A 9,963-nucleotide genomic window follows, 5' to 3' on the forward strand; every position below is an offset into this window, starting at 1 on the left:
AAACATTTCTAAATGTGTTCAATTTGGATTTAAGCATTCATTGTATTTTGGACAAATTTCAAATGTATAAAAATGAAGTTTAGGAAAAATTCAAGAAGGGATTACAGAATTCAAGATGAGAAGAAAATTAATTAACAACTATTTAGGCAAGGGAGTAGTCAAGATAATGTCTTTGGCAAAGATTGCATGGTTGTTGTTACATTGCTGAGATTTTATTTATAATAAACCAATGGTTCTTAACCTATTTACTATTGTGGGCCGCATATGTGGCACAGAATGTGTTATGTGGGCCACATCCAATACTACCTGTATGGCCCTGAGGATATCACATTGGCCACAGCTCTGTACTGATTGGGCCGCAAGCAGCCCACGGGTTGAGAACCACTATGATAAACAAATATACGGTGATAGGGTATAGTGTAGGTAAAACAAAAGAAAGCAAAACAAAAGATATTGGGTCAAGTAAAAAACCTCTTTCCTAAGAACAGAGGTTACTGGTGGTTAATCTTAGGATGGAAATGGAGATCACAGTATTTTGGTTTGGGCTACTGATGCTTTTGTAATACAGCACAATGATAAATGCAAACTAATGCACATTGGAAAGCATAATCCCAACTATATATATAAAATAATGGGATCTAAATTAGTTGTTACCACTCAAGAAAGATGTCTTGGAGTCATAGTGGATAGTTCTCTGAAAACATCTACTCAATGTGCAACAGCAGTTAAAAAAGCAAACAGAAAGTTCAGAATCAGTAAGAAAGGGATAGATAATAAGACAGAAAATATCATATTGCCTCTATATAAATCCATGGTACACCCACATCTTAAATACTGCATGCAGATGTGGTTGCCCCATCTCAAAAAAGATATATTGCACTTGGAAAAGATTCAGAAAAGGGTAAAAAAAATCATTAGGGGTATGGAAAAGCATCCATGTGAGGAGAGATTAATAGAACTGGGACTTTTCAGCTTGGAAAAGAGATGACTAAGGGGGGATATGATAGAAATCTATAAAATCATGATGGGTGTCGAGAAAGTAAATTAGGAAGTGTTATTTACTCCTTCTCATAACACAAGAACTAGGGGTCACCAGATGAAATTAATAGGCAGCAGGTTTAAAACAAATAAAAGGAAATATTTCTTCACACAATGCACAGTCAACCTGCAGAACTCTTTGCCAGAGGATGCTATGAAGGCCAAAATTATAACAGGGTTCAAAAAAGAACTAGATAAGTTCATGAAGGATAGGTTCATCAGTGTCTGTTAACCAGGATGGGCAGGAATGCACAATCATGCTCTGAAATGTCCCTAGAAGCTGGGAATGGGCAACAGGGGATGGATCACTTGATGATTACCTGTTTTGTTCATTCCCTCTGAAACACCTGGCCTTGGCCACTGTTGGAAGACAGGATACCAGACTAGATGGACCATTGGTCAGGCCCAGTATGGTAGTTCTTATGGTCTTATGATACTTCTGACATTTAAGGCATTATATCTCTGGAATATGCTGAGATAGTAAAAGTCACCATGAAGTCAGCCCAAAAAGTGTGGTGGCAATGTCAGGTAGAAAGGGATGAAATAAATGGTTCAGTAAATGGGGTTTAGATTTTGTCATCAGCTGCGATGAAAGTACAACAAATTTAGAAAGGAGGTATCCAATAGTTATGAGCTAGTGAAGAGGAGACAAAAAATAAAGGTTGGCACAAACACCATCCTGAATAAGCCTAGTTATGGAGGAGCACCCATTTTTATTCAATCAAAACACAAACTGGTGTGTGTTCATGGATGCATATTGCTGTGAGACAGGGATGGAGCTGGCCAGGAGGAGAAAAGACAAAGAGATTTTATTTATGTATTTATTTAAAGATATAATTAGACCCAGAAAAGATGTTACGAGAGGATCATGGAAAGGAATTGCTGAAGTGGATAGGCTAGATGTGGCAGAGCTCAAGTTGTTCCAGATCATAAGCTTAGCTTGTCATGGATGAAATCTGCAAAATCTTTTCATGTGGAAGCAGCGAGATAGTGGGTGGGTTTAGTGAGTGGAGGAAGAAAGGTGGCTTTTAAATATTAAAGTGGCAGCAAAGGTGCTTTTCTTTGATAATTATGGATGCACAAGATTGTGTTGTAGCATTCCAGAATATTATCCTCTACTGCATCTGGTGAGATTTCCAGATCTTATGGTGATACTTAGACCAAATAAATATGTTAGTACATTTATCCCTAGAGCATTTTATTATTTGACATGTTAATTTTTTTTGTAAAAAAACACAGTATACTTGAGATATACAATACTAAAAATAAGAAAACATTCCTCAAAGCTACAAGTTTCAGACTGTGCAGGATATATGTTTTAGTGAAGTTTTAAATATGATTTGGTTATTCTTTTAAAGTATCAAGAGTCCATGATGGCACGTTCATCACAAAATTGAAGTGATTATTCACACACAATTAGATTTTGTTAGGATAGAGACGTTTATGGACACTTTAATCATTTGCTCCATGAATTGAAAAGGGCCATGCATTTGATTTACTGTCATCTGGGTGGGTGATAAAGATCAACTAGCTGATAAATGTTGCAAATGAATTTGCTGATCGAAGCTATCCTTTCATTTGTTTTGCACAATAATTAAAAATTAATTAAATCAGACATGCTTCTAATGAGAGACTCTTACCTGCACTTTCCTCCATCCAGCTGGAAAATACAAAGCAGACCAACATGAAATTTCTTTAAAGAAAAGGGATCAACAGAAAAGGGAACATCTGTACTGTTCTATAACTACTGATGCAAGTAATGTATAACATTTATGCTCTGCCTATTTAGAACAATAATTACTTTGAACTCAACATTGGTAACACATTCAGAAATTACCATGTAATCAATATAAAACTTGTAAAGCACTTTTTTTTTAAAAAAATGGAAACAAATTATATGCTTGATCGAGGTAAGCGTAGACTTTAAACTGAACATGTTCTAAATCTACTAATGGTTCAGACAAGCTTTTTTCTGAACTAGTGAAGAGTAACTAAATATTTATTTCAGGGCAACATTTTATAATCTTCTAATCATGTTTTTTTCTGGTTCAAACATTTTTAAAATGTATTGAAGAGCACACTGGAAGGCATATTTATCTGTTACAATTATTGATCTAACCCTCCTCCCCAAATCTACTATGCGCTGTTCAATCATTAATTAGTTTTGTTTGTTTGTTTGTTTGTTTGTTTGTTTGTTTGTTGGTTGGTTGGTTGGTTGGTTGGTTGGTTGGTTGTAACCCTCTTTACATCCAGCAGGTATTCTTTTTTTTTTCCAAATTCTACAAAGCCCCAGTATGTCCAAAATATCCTTGTACTGGAGAATATTCTTTCCACATATCACATTTAGTAATTTGTCATGGTTTAGGGTGCAATGGTAGCTGCCCATAGTTATGCCTGGGTTACAGAGATTTTTGAACCAGAATTTTAACCTTTTATTTGGTAAAAACCTCATGGAAATTGCTATATATATAAATTTTGAGGATTATTTAAATTTTTCATGATGGGGGGAGAGGTATATATGCTGAAGGGTAGGGAATAGGGTCCAGAGTGATGTAGACAAATTGGAGTATTGGGCCAAAAGAAATCTGATGAGGTTCAACAAGGACAAATGCAGAGTCGTGCACTTAGGAAGGAAGAATCCCATGTACCACTACAGGCTGGGGACCGACTGGATAAGCAGCAGTTCTGCAGAAAAGGACCTGGGGATTACAGTGGATGAGAAGCTGGATATGAGTCAGCAGTGTGCCCTTGTTGCCAAGAAGGACAATGGCATATTGGGCTATATTAGTAGGAGCATTGCCAGCAGATCAAGGGAGGTGATTATTCCCCTCTTTTTGGCACTGGTGTATTGTGTCCAGTTTTGGACCCTCCACTACAGAAGGGATGTGGACAAATTGGAGAGAGTCCAACGGAGGGCAACGAAAATGATTAGGGGGCTGAGGCACATGACTTACGAGGAGAGGCTGAGGGTACTAGGATTATTTAGTCTGTAGAAGAGAAGAGTGAGGGGGGATTTGATAGCTGCTTTCAATTCCCTGAAGGGAGGTTCTAAAGAGGATGGAGTTAGGCTGTTCTCAGTGGTGGCAGATTACAGAACAAGAAGCAGTGGGTGAGGTCTAGGTTGGATATTAGGAAACATTATTTCACTAGGAGGGTGGTGAAGCACTGGAATGGGTTACCTAGGGAGGTGGTGGAATCTCCATCCTTAGAAGTTTTTAAGGCCTGGATTGACAAAGTCCTGTCTGGGATGATTTAGTTGGTGTTGGTTCCGCTCTGAGCAGGGGATTGGACTAGATGACCTGTTGAGATCTCTTCCAACCTAATGTTCTATGATTCTAACTCAAACGACTTTTCTGTTTGACATGGCTTTTTTACTTATATTTCCCCCCTCAGGTATGAACTTGATTTTACTGGCCTCTGTTTGGAGTAGATGCCTTATTTCCCTTCATTTTACAAACTTTATTAATTGTCCAATTTAATTCTGAGACTCTAACTTTGTATGCATGGCTCATTGGGAGCAAATCTTCCTTATACCCTTTAACTAAACAGGTAATTTGTTTTAAGCAATTTCTTTTGTTTTTGTATTTTATATATGGACTGGATTTTGTTTGTTCCTCTTCCATATTCCTGTTTTTTTCTGTAGGCTGTCTCTGATATGAAACTCCTGCAAATTATTAAAATAAAAAAAATGACATTCTGGAATGTGAAGATAGGACCTGCCTCAAAACTGTACTCTTTGTGTTGCCTTCAAATAATATCAAAATTCATGGTTTATTTGGGATTGAGAATTGGTTCTGATTTTGATATTGGAAAGTTTGAAATCTAAACTTTAGAACTCAAAGTAACACTTAGTCAGAGAAAATACAAATTAACAAAAGGAAAACAAGCTCAGGGATCAAAAGAAAACATTGTTTTGAAATTATAGTTCTTTTGTAATCCTAGTTCTGAGAGTTTTGACTAGAAGCTTTGAAAATATCTTTCAATTTTTTATCAAAGTCTGGAAGTGAGAGAGGAAGGATGTAGCATCTCTTAAATTCTGTCAGTTTTTCTGGCACCCCAAGAGATTGTGTCTGTTTGCCTACCTCTAAAGCCTGCCACATCTGTGTGTCATAGTAAACTGATAATTCAAAGACATCACAAATCTCTCTTATGCTACAGCTATGTGAAATGTTTACACTCTTTCCCAATCCAGAAACCATTCTACTCATAGTTCACCCAGTTTGTTAGATTCACCAGGTCAACTCCAGTTATATTTTAGGGCCCAGTGCTGCTCCCATTACAATCAATGACAAAGCTTCTCTAGACTTCGATGGGAGCAGGATTGGGTCCTTATTCTGCAAAAGTGAGGGCTTTAGTAAGAAGTAGACTTCAACAAAATCTGCCACTTGCATATAAGAAAGAAAACAGATACCAACATTTTGTTGTTCAAATTGAATGGAATGCCAAAAATAATCAAACAGCAGAGTGGAAAGTTACTTATTTTTTTAAAATATATTTCTGCTTTAATTATCTAAAGTATAAGGTAAAGATAAGGAATTTTTATTTTAATATATGAGTTCTTTCTAGACAGTATTTCTTTAATTAGAGCCAGATGAGTCTGAGAGAACCTGTCGAGTGCCTAAATTGATTCTTTATTAAAAAAATTGTCTACAGCTCTAGAGCTTTTAATCATAGGATAGTTTACTGAGAAATGGACTAGATGACCTATGAAGTCTCTGATTTCTATGATTCTATGAACTGAGGAAGAAATAAACTACTTAAAATTGATATTCGGGGGCTCACATAATTTGAATTTGTTATAGTATGACATTTAATTATTTGTGCTTGTGAAGTTGTTTTATGAGCCAATTATTGCTTCATGTCCTCCTTCTGCTTCTTTCAGAGTCTCTCATGCTTAGGAGAACACTTCAATCTTCCTGGACATTCTACAACAGATTTAAAGGTAGCTATACTTCAACAAAAAAATTTCAGAAACAGACTTCAACGAGAAACAGCAGAACTAAAATTAATTTGCAAATTTAACACCCTTAATTTGGGCTTGAATAGGGACTGGGAGCAGCTGGCTCATTACAAAATCAGCTTTGCCTCTCCTGGAATTGACACCTCCTCATCTATTATTGGGAGTGGACTACATCCACCCTGATCGAATTGGCCCTGTCAACAGTCGTTCTCCACTTGTGAGGTAAAAACTCCCTTCCCTTCATGTGTTATTATATAATGCCTGAATCTGTCATTTTCACTCCATGCATCTGAAGAAGTGGTGTTTTACCCACAAAAACTTATGCTCAAATAAATCTGTTAGCCTTTAAGGTGCCACCAGACTCCTTGTTTTTGTTGATACAGACTAACAGGCTACCCCCTGATACTTGTAGAACTACTACTACAGAAACCTAGTATCCTAAACAGATTTACAGAAGGGCAATGATAGTCTTCCAGAAGGAGGAGAGCCTGTTAATAAAGAAAGTGGGACAGACCCACCAAATACTCAGTTTCATAATAATGTGTCAAGTACTGTGATTCAATATCATTTGTGACTCAATGTCACCACATATTTATATGTCAGGCTTAAGGAAAATAGCAAGGCAGTATCTGACAGTGCTCTGTGATTTTTTGATATTTTCTGAATATTTTGTAGGCTGTCAATTCTCTCCTTTCTCCTCCAAGTTGATGGACAGCAAAGGAATTCCAGTCATACTTTTTTCTTTATCCTTATGGGGCAGTGGCTGACCTATTACCAACCAAATAGCTAACCGTCCCCTGCGTTGCCTCCCATGCATCACAAGGTGAAGTGGCCGGTCCTGTGAATTGCATTAATCTGTCTGACTCCCAAAGCAAGTGGCAAACAGATTGCTGCTGATCAAACCTGTAGTTGACAGAGCTGCATGTGCAGTCCTAAAGTAATGCCTGTGGCTTGAGAACTAAGTATCATTTCCAAAAGTTTTATTCTAATGTGTGTGTTAAGATAATATTGAAATGCTATCCACTAGCTCCACAACAGTTTAGAACATCAAGGTATCTAGGTAATCCAGTAGAAAAATAAGACCAATTTGCTCATATGCTGCACTTTAGAAATTGTTCCACAATGTTAACATCCAAAGTAGCTTCTTCACCACACTCCTTATAGCTACCAGTCCCTGCTCTATAAGGCCTAATCTACACACCACCTGTGGCTTTGATTCTTTTACCTGGGGATCTTGGAACTCTACTGTAGAGCTGTATAGAAAGAACCCATCTTCAGACTCCACCTTTATCCAGTATTTCTTGATGATGTAAGTATCGAGATAAGAGAGAAGACTGGCAAAAGCATGCAGTGCAGTAGAGACAGAGGGGTAAACAAAGACAACAGAGAAAATTGACAGACAAGAGAAAGGGATGGGGATCAGGGGACATTGACAAAACAAATTTCCTCAATTCATGAAAATGGAAAATCTTTTCCTCCAAATGCCTCCCCGCCAAAAAAAAAAAAACCTACAAGTTTTCAAAAGATGTTGGTTTTATTGTTGCAAATGAAAATAAAAAGTCACCTTACATTCAATTTTAAACCCAAGACTTGCTGTTCACTGGAGGTGATACAACAATGTTAGTTGAATACGTTATTGGGAAAATTTTCATTTGTTTTCTGGATTTTTTAATAGAAGTTGATTTTATTAATTTAATATATTTCTCACATATTTGTCCTGGGTTTCAGCTAACCCTTCTATTAACATGTGGAATTGCATATATGGTGAAATTAACCCCATGCACCAATTAACCCCCACCAAAGTCATGAATTTCACGCTGATTGAGAAATGGCGATGTCACAGAGCTCTAATTTTTATTTATTTATTTTGGACATTTAATGCTGTTGAGAAATAATATAATAAATACCTGTTTAGTAGCAACTAGACTGATACCACCAAACATTCATCATAATGTTGGTAGTAACTATTCATATGGGGCATGATCCAGTGCACGCTGAAGTCAATTAAGATATTCAATAGGTGTTGGATCAGGTTCATGTAAAGTATTTTATGTGGTGACCTAAATATTCCCCTTACTGCTCCTTTGCAATGAAAACAAATTCAAAAATAGTAATAATTCTGAATCAGTCAGCAAATAAAAATGATAACAAAAGAAGAACAATATATGAATTGGAAGGAAACACAGGAGTATGAAATAGAGAGGGGAAACCTGTGGGGAAGACTTGAGAAATACAGATGCCAAAACCTTAACAGTAAAGGGAAAATATTAAAAATTTGGGAGAAAATGGGAGAAAAAAAAGAGATTGTGACATCAAGGTGATGGAGTTTAGAATTGATTGAAATTTTTGGGAGGAAAACTTTCTTCATGGGGGAAAATAGTTTGGTTGAAACTGGTTTTTTTGTCATGAGAAATGTTAATTCTGATGTAAAAAAAATTCTGTACAAAATTTGAAAATATTTCTTTTGTTTTGACTTTTTTCCCCAAGTTTAATGAAAACACAACTGCCAAACTGGTACCTGTTTTGATCTGAGTGTTTAGCTAAATTCATTGTTGCAATTTGTTTGTGTTAGGAGGCCAAATTAAGGAGTCTCTTTGATGCAATCCTGTTTATTTACGAAGAACGTAAGATGTCCTGTTTTCATTAACACAGCAGTACTCAAACAGCAAGAGACGATGATTTTGCTTACAGTTCTAAGGTCTACTTTTGGCGTTCCTTAGGATCACACTCCCAGTGCTTGGTTAGGCTTGTCTGGACCTTCAAAGCTGCCTTCTCTCTTGGTTTTTCTGGTCTTTTGATAAATGAAAATTTTCATTTAGTTTTAATTGAAAATGAGGTTTAGGATTTTTGAAACTGAATAATACCCACAGTGTCGTTTTAAGACAAAACAAATATTTTTGTTTTGTTCCAAAATATCAGTTTGAAATGAAAATTAAACCTGTTCAAAAGTTCCTGCAAATAAATTAAATATTTGACAAAACATTTTGAAAGTACATTTTTCATTCAAAATTTCTTGTAGGAAAAAGTTTGTTTTTTCCCAGCTCTAATGGGGATGACAAGAAATACAACATCTCTATATTATTTAGCTACTTCATTTAGCAACAGAACTTGTGTTGTATATTTGATATATTTATTTATAATTTCCTTACTGTACTGTCAAACTCTTTATTTCCCTAGGATCCATTAGATAAGTAGTCAGGCTCTGGGACCAGACATATGTGAGCTTCTCTACATTTGGTATTCCTTCTTATTGTTTTAGAAATGGTTGTAATTTCATCAGATCAGCCATAACTATTCTGTTGAATAGTGGAGCAAAATAATGCAATTCTGCTACATCATATGAGAATGGCTCATAGCCAAAATGATTAAACAGCTTATGTCTTGTTTTAGCTGAGAATGTCTTTATTAATTCATGCAGAATTTTTTTTGATCTCTAGCAGTGTCAGTAAGAATATATATATAAAAATGAATTTAATTAATGAGTGAATTTTTCTTTCTATCCGTACTTTACCTTTTGCTTGAATTTATAACTGTACCTAACTTTACTAGCCTACCAAGTATCCAAATATATATTGTGCAATTTTTAGCAATATTAGTCCTATAATGGTAATTGTATAGTTAAAATGCTGAGCACTGAAGAAAGAATTAATTCGTAAACATATTGTAGATTGCCTGAGAGCTATTAGTCCAGAGGTCTCAACTGTTCTAAATCTGCATAACTCTGTTGCTTTCTATGGAACTTCACTGATTTAAACCAAGTGAGGGTCTGGCCCAAATAACTGCTGAGGAAGTCAATGGTTGGATGGTTGTCCCCAGTATATTTAAGGGTGCCTTATTAAAGAATACACAGAAAGACCCAGAAAAGAGAAAATAAGACATAAGATATCAGAGAATAGTCTAAAGCAATCTACCTGCCATGAACTCAAATTCGATTGAACAAGAGATTCTAGGTAGGCTTGAAAAGC

This window comes from Dermochelys coriacea, chromosome 1, assembly GCF_009764565.3.
Source record: "Dermochelys coriacea isolate rDerCor1 chromosome 1, rDerCor1.pri.v4, whole genome shotgun sequence".
Lineage (NCBI taxonomy): Eukaryota > Metazoa > Chordata > Testudines > Dermochelyidae > Dermochelys > Dermochelys coriacea.